Source organism: Erigeron canadensis, chromosome 6, assembly GCF_010389155.1.
Source record: "Erigeron canadensis isolate Cc75 chromosome 6, C_canadensis_v1, whole genome shotgun sequence".
Classification (NCBI taxonomy): Eukaryota; Viridiplantae; Streptophyta; class Magnoliopsida; order Asterales; family Asteraceae; genus Erigeron; species Erigeron canadensis.
The window spans coordinates 22,126,587-22,137,946 of NC_057766.1; positions in this window are offsets into that span (position 1 = coordinate 22,126,587).

Genomic DNA, 11,360 nt, shown 5'->3' on the forward strand with positions numbered 1-11,360 from the left:
AATGTAGCTATATGTGTCATCTTTAGTTGGCCACTGGTGTGAGGTAAAATTATGATGTATAACTCAAGTTATGATTATTTGAAGTCAGTATGGTCAAATATGTTTTTGTTAGTAAGAACAGAAACTGTACCTGTTTTTAAAATGAGTAGAAGTCACTTTTGAAGGATAATTCACAAGTTGGTCACTAAATATAAAACGTAGATATATGTGTCTTTTTTAATTGGACACTGGAATCACGTACAAAGATTGAGTAAAACTCAAGTTATGCTTTTTTGAAGTCAGTCTGGTCAAATATGAAAATGATAGATTTTGTACGAAAGTGAGTTTGGCCATATGATAATGATATAAGAGATTAATGTTTTGTAAATCAAACCCAGAACAATGTGAGATTATAAAAGATGGGTTTGATGCTAAGATGATATTGATTGTTGCTAGGTGGTCGAATATGTGATTTATGATCTTCTATGTACTTGTGATTTATTGCTAGGTTGAAAGCATATATATTGTGTTCCTGTGGCCTTGATTGTTGATTTGTGGTCACGATTATTAGAGGAACTATGTGGTGGCCAAGGGTGGTCATGACAACCTGATGTGTAATTTTCGCTTTACTTTTATTTAATCTTTTTCCTCATGAAAATCAACTAAGTTTTAAATTTATAAAACTAGGCTATACCAATATCTAGACTATTACACACAGACAGTGTACCTTCTTGTTTATAACATAGTACAGGGAAAACGTTAGTTTATCAATCTTAATAAAAGTATTATATTTAATCTAGAAAAGTGGGGGTTTTGTGACCGAGTTGTCATGTTGCGTATCAACTACTTGTGACCCATTTGAAAACATTAACAATAGTTAAACTGGTTTTAATAATGCCATTGAATTTTAGAAAATCCTTTTTAACATTTTGAAAACCATTCAGAACCTTTGACCTTTAACATTTACACAAAATCTATTTTATAACTGGTTGTCACGGATCCAGCTATTTAGACTAAATATGTAAAAACTAATCTTTTAGGATTGTAGGAATCCTGGATAGAAAATCACTTACCTTGCAATTTTTACTTTTGAAAGTAAACATAAGAACTATTCTCATGTTCTTTCTTCTTCAACTTCTATATGAACACCTTCCTTTCAACTATGCACCAACTAACTATTTCATGTCACCTAAAATAGCTATTGTTGTAACTAATAATGCTTCTATTTCTTAACACAACAAGACTAAATCTCAATCTAGCTATCTAACTACTTCAATCAACTAGAAACTTGAATGAACATCCCGTAGACTATTTTGAAAACCTTGTGAGAAAACAACGCATGCTTACATGCGCATTAACAAACTATAACGAAACTTCATGATACTTTTCATGGGAATAGAATGATCAAAACCCAATATACAACAAATATTATAACACAACTTAGACGTAGAAATATCATACAAATAGAACCATGTTTACTTTCGTATACTTGTTGTAAGCGGATGCACAAGAATTAACAAAGTAACCTTATGGACATTACAACACACTTTAAATGGTTAATAATATAGTAACAAAGTGATTTGAGGTGTTGGTGTTTTGAGAACAAGAGTTTAAACAAAGTCAAAAGCTTCGCGGTCGTTAATGGTAACTTGAATATGGATCAACGAAACTTTATGAGACTTTGAGTAACTGTTTTGGTGGTGTCTAGGAACTGTTTGTGATTGAAAGTAAAAGTGGAAGTGTTTATGTTTGTGATGTGCAACCAAGACGAAACCGAAAACTTATGTATGTTAATGGTAACTTGGTAACGGAGTTACGGTAACGTAAACTTGTTTTGTGGGTGGTGATGTATGGTGGTTTTGGTGCAGTAACGGAAGAGAAATGGAAGTTGTAAGTAACTTTGGATCCCCGGTGTACACACTTCATCTTGATACACGTCTTCGTTTTATAGCCACGGAAAGTAAACGAGCCTCGTCGTCATGACATTATTGATGGGGTAGCATGTTCCCCATTAGGAACAATAATGTTATTTTTTAACAGCTCCATTGAGTGTAGTGCCATCAAATCATGCGGAAACGACAGGAAATTTACATTCAAAAACTTGAATCTGCACGTCCCTCTAACGAGGCCAAATCTCTCTGTCAAGGTCGACCTCTATTGAGGTTTTCTCTCCTCTGTCGAAGTCCTTGTTGTTTTGTCTTTAAGAGTAGTTTCGACTTTCTTTTCCGTTTGACTTGTTTTTGATCCGTTTCTTCACCAATTCTTGTTCAATCTTTAGTTTTACCTACAAAACACTTATGCAAATAATAAGTATCTAAAATACATTCATTCATGATCAAATGCGTGTAAATATTCATTAAAAAGACCAGATAACGCTTAATGAAATATGTATAATTTTAGCATTATCACAACCCCACAATTTCTATAAATCTTTATATTTTTAGTACTATTATTAAGTATTTAATCTGTTTTAAGGTAATTGGCAACGCCAAACTACAACACTTATATTTTGTAGTTTAATTTTACATTTATTGGTATGATGAAAACTGTTCAGCAACCTTAGGATAAAAATCCTGGCTTCGCCACTCACGAAGGAGGTGAGTTGTCTTGCAAACTTTTATATATGCTTCAGGTCGATTACCATATGACGGTGGATTCTGTGTGTGGTAATCGATTTGGCGTTGACCTTAAGTAAGGGCCTTCTTTGATTAATGACCTAAGTAGTGGTCATAGCCCATGTGGAACATTTGAGATATAGCCTAAGCAGGGGCATTGATATTGTTTATTTGAGATTGTAATCATTTGCTTATATGGATCCATGTAATGCGTTAGTACAAAAGTGAGTATATAAATATGGTACGACGGTGCCATAGGCTATATGCAATAGACCTTTGTGCATTGCCCTCATTCGTGTGTATAAACGTATACAAGATTATTCACTAAGTTTTGCGTATCTTCTAGTTATTTACCCTTTTTATAGGTTTTGTGGAAACAAGATTTAGTGTTTTGAAGATTATTGAAGTTGAATTGTAAAACTTGAATTATTTGGTTAATTACGGAAAAATGGTGATATGTCATTTTGATAAAGTTATTGTAATGTCAAGTGTTCGATTCAAGGAGCTTTTGGCTATTTATAATGGGTTATTTTGTAATTGTAATGTAATGATTATGATCAAATGTATTTTTGAAACTCATTATCCATAACAAGTTTTGATGCTTAACAATAAGCATGGATACTAGATTTTATGAAAAGGTCATGTCAAAATTTCTAATTTTTGTGCGATGTCTTTTATAATGAGTTTTGGTAAATGTATTTGTCGAAAATTTATAACTGAGCATACACTTTTTTTATTAAAAAAATCTTATAAAATGCTTGAATCAAGTTTGGTACTTTAAGTTGGTATTGTTATTATATGGTGTAAGACCACTGGGTAGTGAGACCCGTAGCATCGTTATTATTTGGTGTAAGACCATTGGGTAGTGAGACCCGTGACATCGTTATTATTTGGTGTAAGACAATTGGGTAGTGAGACCCATGACATTGTTTTTATTAGTTTAAGACAATTGGGTAGTAAGACCAGTCACATTATTATTGTGACGAAAGACCATACGGGGTATGACAATGAGAACTAGTTGAGAAATAATATGTTTAAATTGGTAGTGTAATGTGATGGATGCATGTCATGTGTTAGTATGAAGTCGTGGAAATTGTGATTCCTGGTTTAAAGATGATTTGTAAAAGTGTTATGTTAAAAGACTATATGGAGTATGACGAATGTGTTTCTGATTATGATTGTCATGCTTTTCTTGAATGAGCATTTGACTACTTGATACATGATGATAGATATTAAGATGAAATTATGGTAGTAATGAACTTGTAAATGATAAGTATGGTAGTTATAAAAGTTAAAACCTAATCTGAAATCTTTCGAGCCAATTTATTTTCTTTTCCTTCGGGGGCGTGTGATACAATATTTGGGAATAGATTTGCTAAATGTGAACGACGCCAAATTTCGTGGGAGGAGAAGACGACCTAGTTCAATATCCCTATTTGAGAGAATACAATTGTCTTCGGCGGAAGAAATGAAGCGGTGGATTTCTGTTGGTACTTTCGCTTGTGTGTTTTGATAATCATTGTATGGCAGACTTATGTTTGGATCGTTGACGGCGAAAGGAAACCACAATCTTTGGAGATTATTCTTGTTGTTTAGGATTTCCTCAATGTCTTTTCTGAGGAATTTATTCGTTCTAGTCGTTCTCGAGAGGTATAATTATCCTTTTTGATAAAATGAAAGATGGGATTATGCGCGTGTGTTTATCTATTCATGAGCCGAATAAAGTGACAATCGAAGACGAGTACCCGTTGTCAAGATTTGATGTTCTATTCGATCAATTGGAAGCATTTTTGCATTATTTTAAGATGAGTTTTCGTTTCATTCATCATCAACTTAAAGCACGCGATGAAGATGTTCCTAAAAATGTTATCTATACTCCCTATGAGCACTTTGAATTCGTAGTTATGCTCTTCGAATTGTATTAATGATTTTGCAATTTTCATGAATCTTACGAACCACAATTGTTGCCCGTTATGTAATAAGTTCATAATTGTTTTCATTGACAACGTTTTGGTTATTCTGAAAGTCAATACGGCCACGCTGTTGCTTTATAATATAGTATAGATTGATAACAAATATTTTATATTAATCATAATCATTAATACAAATTTTCAACCCTACTAAATTATGATTAGGAAAATTAAGTTGGTTGTACATATTTTGTCTATGCAAATAAGGATGTTCCCATGTTCGGTCGAATGTGTAAGGAGACCATAGTGGATGCGTAGGAGGTATCGGGAAATCCCTTGTAGCACCAATCTTACAAAATGGGTTACCATTGAAGAATGCAATTACCCAATTATTATGTGGTTGTGACATTTATAGGCTACTTCCTCTGTTACTTAAAATTAAAACAATCACATTATACCTTGAAGCAATGAGTAACTGCGTATTTGACATATCCATCTAATGTGGTAGAGGTGGAGCTCCTTCAAAGTGACTTAGCGCGTGTTGAAGCTATCATACGCCTTTTCTGGTAAACATATGAGTATATGTTGTTGTTGAGTGAAAAATTCGCTAACCAGACTTGGTCGTTGATGTAGGTTCATCAGCAATCCATTAGCGAGTCCAGTGACTCTTTGCCAACAATGGATTCTTATCGAAATTGTTAGTCAAGGCCGGAAGAGTTCCAACAAGAAGAAGACAAGAGTGACATGGTGGTTGTTCCAACTGGAATGTACCTTCTATAGCAAAGGTGCAGATGGAAAGAAAAGAAAGAATTTCTTTTTCATACTCGATTTGGTAAAAAAGACAAAGGCGTATGTTGCAAGTACTTCAAGCCAATGTGAATTCGATAACCACCATCCTATCACCATCAAGTCACGGATGTGTTACCCTATCTCTTCTACTATATAAGGCAACACATCCCTTTACAATTGGTGTGTTTGTCCACCAAGTGTTTGTAACAAAGAAAGTGTGTTCTTTCATTTACATTTGTTGTAATTGTTTAAGTTTATAGTTAGTCTTAAACTTAACAAATGTATATTTCATTTACATGTTTGCAAGTCAAGTTGTAATATTGACCATGTATTCATTGTTTAATCAATGATACATATGATTAGACTTGCATAGTTGTGTTCTTGAGTTCTTACTCATGCTCTTTACTTACTGTTATTTACATACTTGTCTAGTTGATTAATATAAAATTAGCAAACTTATGGACTATCAAGTGGTATTAGAGCTACTGTTTCTAAATCATTGAAACAAGATCTCAAAATTTTCTTTCTTATTTTTTACTTTGCGTATTCTTCTTTTTAATATTAAAATTTTTACTCTTGTACTATTGTTCTTTACTTACTGTTGTTTAATTACTTGTCTAGTTAATTAATATAAGATTAGCAAACTTGTGGACTATCACTAGCATTATGCACATATAACTCGTCCAATAATCCAATTATCTTGATGATGACCCGGGCATACAACTATCGCTCTAAATCCAAAGTTTCCATCTCCATCTACATTCTGAACGTGAGTGATATGTGGAAAAAAATCCGCAAGTCCTTGTCCAATTAAATAATGGATTGTTCAATAATATATCTAGATAGTAGGATAGGGTTAGGTTTGGATTGTGGGTAGTCATAAAAGGATCATCATATTTAGGTTTCTTGTTTAAGTCAAAAAACTGAGGTTTTGGGTTAGGGATGGTTTTGGGGTTGTTCAAGCTTGGACGTCCTTGGTTATCTTTGTGATATTCAGGTCTCACCAATGGCAGATGGATCAAGATCAGGCTTCTTCCAAAAACAATGATCAATATCTTCACCAATTATACACGGCTCAAGATTGAGCTTCTTCCAAAAAACATCCATCGATTGTAGTGGAATAGGCTCATTTGCATTAAAATGCAACATAATCTTATGTGTGCATCGTAACCCATGACCGATTCTCAATTGACAACCACTATTCTCAAAAGTTAAATTAAGACCGTCAGATATCTTAAGTTCTTCAAAGATTTTAACTAAAGGAGTTCATAAAATAAGCCCCCATAATTCTTGAAAAAGTGGATGGTTGATCTTTATGTTATTGATATATTTTGTTTATTTCAATGCTTTCTTTTATTGAAGTATAATGTGAAAGCACAACTTTATCAATAACAAATACCAATATGTCCATTCTTGTTTGAGATGAGCCCAAGTATAACTTTACTTTGAAATGTTGACCTTCAACCCCGTTTGTTGTTGAATTTCCAAAACTGACATATTTTGTCTGTCTTGATAGACACTTCATATTTTTTTTCAACCAAGTATCATGTAAATATCTTAGAACACCTAAAAAGTAAGAAAACAAAAACATTAATGAGACATCAAAAATAATATACTATTAAAAAGTCACTTAATGGTAGAAAAAAAGACAACGTTAATGAGAGATCATAAATACCTTTATGAGAGGTCAATTTGACTTAAAGATCTGAATAATGTTTATGATACTCTTATGTTGGAGCTTTTATAGATTTGTCCCATGAGGGGGTGTTTGGCCTAACTTATATTTTTTGGCATATGATTATAAAATATAAGTGGCTTTTGGCTTTTTTGCTTTAAGTTTAGAAGCTCTTATGTATTGTTTGGATTAGCTTTTGGTTTTTGAAAGGAAAAAGAAAAAGAAAGGAAAATAGGAAGAAAAGTTAAAAAGTTTTGATTTCTAGCTTATAAAAAAGTGGCTTATAAAAGCTAAAAAACATAAGTCAAAAGCACACACAAACACTTAAAATTTTCCTCTCAAGATAAGCAAAAAAACTAAAAGCTTCATAAAAAAATCTTGCCAAACACCCCCTGAGTATTTGTAACACCCTATATTTATATTTAGATATTTATATTTATATATAAAAGTAAATAAATTATAAAATATTTGTAAATGTTATATAATGTAAAGGGATGTAAATATATATAGTGAGTTTATATTCTTAAACATTCTAGATAAATAATTTGAACTAAGGTATATATATGAAAGATCGATATTATACGTGGCAATCAAATGCTTAAGCCAGCCATCCTAATTTCTCCATTATCATCCTAATCTTATTTCTTTGACTCTTATCCTTTATCTATTATTTCTTTTAAATCTTCTTAAAGGTACGTAGACCTTAGAATTGAAGTCAAGAAACTAATTTGTTAACAATTAACATGATAGCAATCCAAATTTCATTAGCAAGAGCCAAGTACGTGAATTTTGTGGCTCGATCAAAATGAAGTAACATAGAAGGAGAAGAACTATCTTTTGGGAAAAAGTGCATTTTTCCACCACTTTGGACATCAATAAATATATAGTCGTGTGACATATATTGCGAACTGTTTAGTGGGTTTTGTAGTCTCTGGCCAAGGCTACGTAACAAACTAAGATGCGTCCAAATTAGGTTAAAGGTGAATGAGATATCGAGTCTCAAAGTTGTGTGTTTGGTGCATAAGTTGGAGTTGGAAAAACTTTGTCCCACATTGGTGTGGGATATAAACTTTTACCAGTTTATAAGTGGAGGTTTCTAAGCTATGTCAAGATCTTGTGTTGTGTTTTACTCTGGCTCCTACCCGCGCGCAGGGGGGGGGTGCAGAAAACGGGTTTCTGGGTCAAAAAACCGGGGCCCGTGCGGGGCTCCTAGAATGAGCTAGAAGAATCAGTTTTGTAACTCATGAAACTGATAAATAATATTTGGAGTTACAATTTTGTGTATATAAATACAACAACAACACATACATTTCGTTCATACCACACACACATTCTCTGCAATTTCGGTCACGAAACAGCAACCATCCCTGTGCTCTGTTCGTCTTTCAGGCAAGTGTTCAACGTCCGGCAATACGCTGCTTTTAACCGGTGTACCCTGGGAACAGATTACATTTTCTTGTTTTGCAGGAAGCTTTCAAATTGCCTCTTTTATTTAGTTCCTCCATTCTGTTCTTGTTTAATTCCTTTATCATTATTTAATCGTATTGTAATATATATATATATATATATATATATATATATATATATTTAAAAAATTACATATTGTTATTATACTGTTATTTCCAATACTATCTACTTAAGTGGATTACTAATTCCCAAGAGTTGTTAAATTAAGGTAAAGTTATTATTTGATCCATTATTAATAATTAGGGTTCTTATTATTGAATTGTGAATTTTATATTATTAGGACTATACAAGTAAGCCCTAGATATTTTGGTATAACAATTCTATAATTATAATGACATTATATATGTCGAATCTTTAGTTTGAAAGAACATCTAGTTATATTCATTGGGGTGTTTAGTAAAGATCACTTGTTGATAAAAATATATTCGTTGTAATGACTAAGTCAAGTCAAAATAATGTGGTAACATGAAAATGATATTGAAATGGAAAATGATTGAATTCGTGAGAGCCAAACATCCTTATGGATTGCTTTATGGGTCAGAATTGTATACATAAAAGGCTAGTAAAGTAGTCTAATAATACTGTAATTCATTTGATAGGTATATACGCAAGAGTATAATAAATTGTGGACTGGTTCAGTCGTGGCCAAGGTGGGTATATCTTTATGTATATATTCTGTCATGGGGGTTAATATGTTGGAAAACAAACCATGATTAACTGGTTATATGTTGTGTGAGGCCACAACTCTTGGGTGACGACTCATGAGCTTGGTAGCGTAATATGGATCCATATTAGGTATGAGGTTAGGACGTTATGTAAGACCCGGTTGGCTTTAACGTTCCTAACATGATATGTTATGTTGTGGCAGTTGTGGCCATGATATGTATGTATATGTATAGATATACTCACTAAGCAATCGCTTATGTTTTTAGTTGTTTCAGTTTTATAGGTAAAGCTAGTGTTAGTGGAGGAGAAAGATTGACTAGAAGAATTGCCGCTTAGATTTCATAAGGTAGTTGCAACTTTAATGTATTTTTGTCGTTGGGGTTTGATGGGTATTTATTTTCTGTTTTTAAGTTTATATGTTGTACAAGTGACTATTTAGAAAACACTCACTAACGAGCAGAGAACCCGGTCAGTGTAGTATAATCTAGTGATAAGCTACAGGATCGTTCGGAGGGACGATTTGCTTTACCTAATCTAGTAATGTGTAGTTGATTTGGGGGTTTGTCACTAACTCCTAATAAACTAATACTGGGGCAGACCGTTTCTGAATAAACAACGTAAAATTATGGAAAACCTAATAACAGTTTTAAATTAAAATACTTGTTTGACATCTCTGATCTCATGGTACGACCAAATACTATCCTACCGGTTTTGCTAGACTGTTGGAACATTAACTAGTATCCCAAATCTTGTTTCAACCAATATATTTCAAAAAAAATTAACACTACAAAAAAAAAATGAACGAAACAGTAGCCTAGGGTACTCTACTCCTAAGTTAGTTTCGCGAATTTTTTGTACGGATACTAACTTTTTCGAAAGGTGTGGTGTAACTACGAATTTTGTATCAAAAACTTGTGAAACTACGAAAAAGAGTTCTTCTCTCATCCACAGCTAATACGCCCAAAATGCGTTGTGTTATGTAAGACCAATGATGTCACTTATATCCAGGTTCCCCCTTGTATGTTAAGATGTATGCTTTTAAGATGTATGCTTTCACAAAAACATAAATCTTAACATACAAGGGGATCCCGGATATAAGTGACATCATTGGCCTTACATAACACAACACGTTTTGGGCGTATTGGCTGTGGATGAGAGGAGAACTCCACAGTTAAGCGTGCTCGGGCGGCAGCAATGCCAAATGGGTGACCCTTCTAGGAATTTCCCGAACAACCAGAAACAAAGTCGTGAGCCTGCGGGCAAAGCGGACAATATTGTGTTGTGGTAAGGCGGTGTGTTACAGATAGATTGAACATTAGATGTATTTTTCATTCTAACTTTTATTAGCTAGTATATCATACAAACAAAAATACTTGCGTGAAGACCTAGTTAATATTATACTTTTACAAATAAGTGAAGACCGGCTACTGTGACACCGACGTCAGTGCCTTCTTCGAGAATGTGAAAATATTTTGAGGCCTGACTCGAGTATCGAAAAATAGATCCCTAAAATTATAAGTCTACAAAAAAAAACAAATATGAAACATAATATTATAACGATAAATCTTTTGATCGGGCCGGATTTAAAAACAGATAACAATAATTCTTAAATATAATAAAAATCTATATAAAAAGTTTTATAGCAGACGTACTAATTTAAATTTATTAACTTAAACTATAATATTCGCATTAAAGAAAATATAAATCCTAAACAAATATACTATTTTTTTTTTTTTGAAAGGGAACAATAAACTATTAACGTGGAGTCATTTCATGTATGGAGTGGACGTACTGACGTACAGGGTGCTAGACATTAAACATTACTGTTATACGCTATTAAGATAATATGAGGATCAAATCATAAATATAGTAAACTAGGGGGTTGAAACTAGATTTCTAACAAATAAAGAGTCTTCTTCCTCAACCATATATTACTCTAAATCTGTAAATCTGAAAACCCCCAATAACTTCCATTAAAATACCCATGGAAAGCTTGTACGTAATAGCCCCTTAAAGGTAGTCGGTCCGACGTCGTTGAGATGGGGTTGAAGACCGGTGTCTAAGACACCGGCTTTAGTACAAATTGAAGCAAGACCGGTTTCTGTAACACCATTTTTCTATCGACGACGCATCCAACTAACCAAAACTGGTGTTGGAGACACCGGTTTTCTCAAGAAAAAGCAAGACCGGTGTCTTCAACACCGTTTTTCATAGTTTCACAAGTTTTTGAAACAAAATTCGTATTACACCACACCTCTC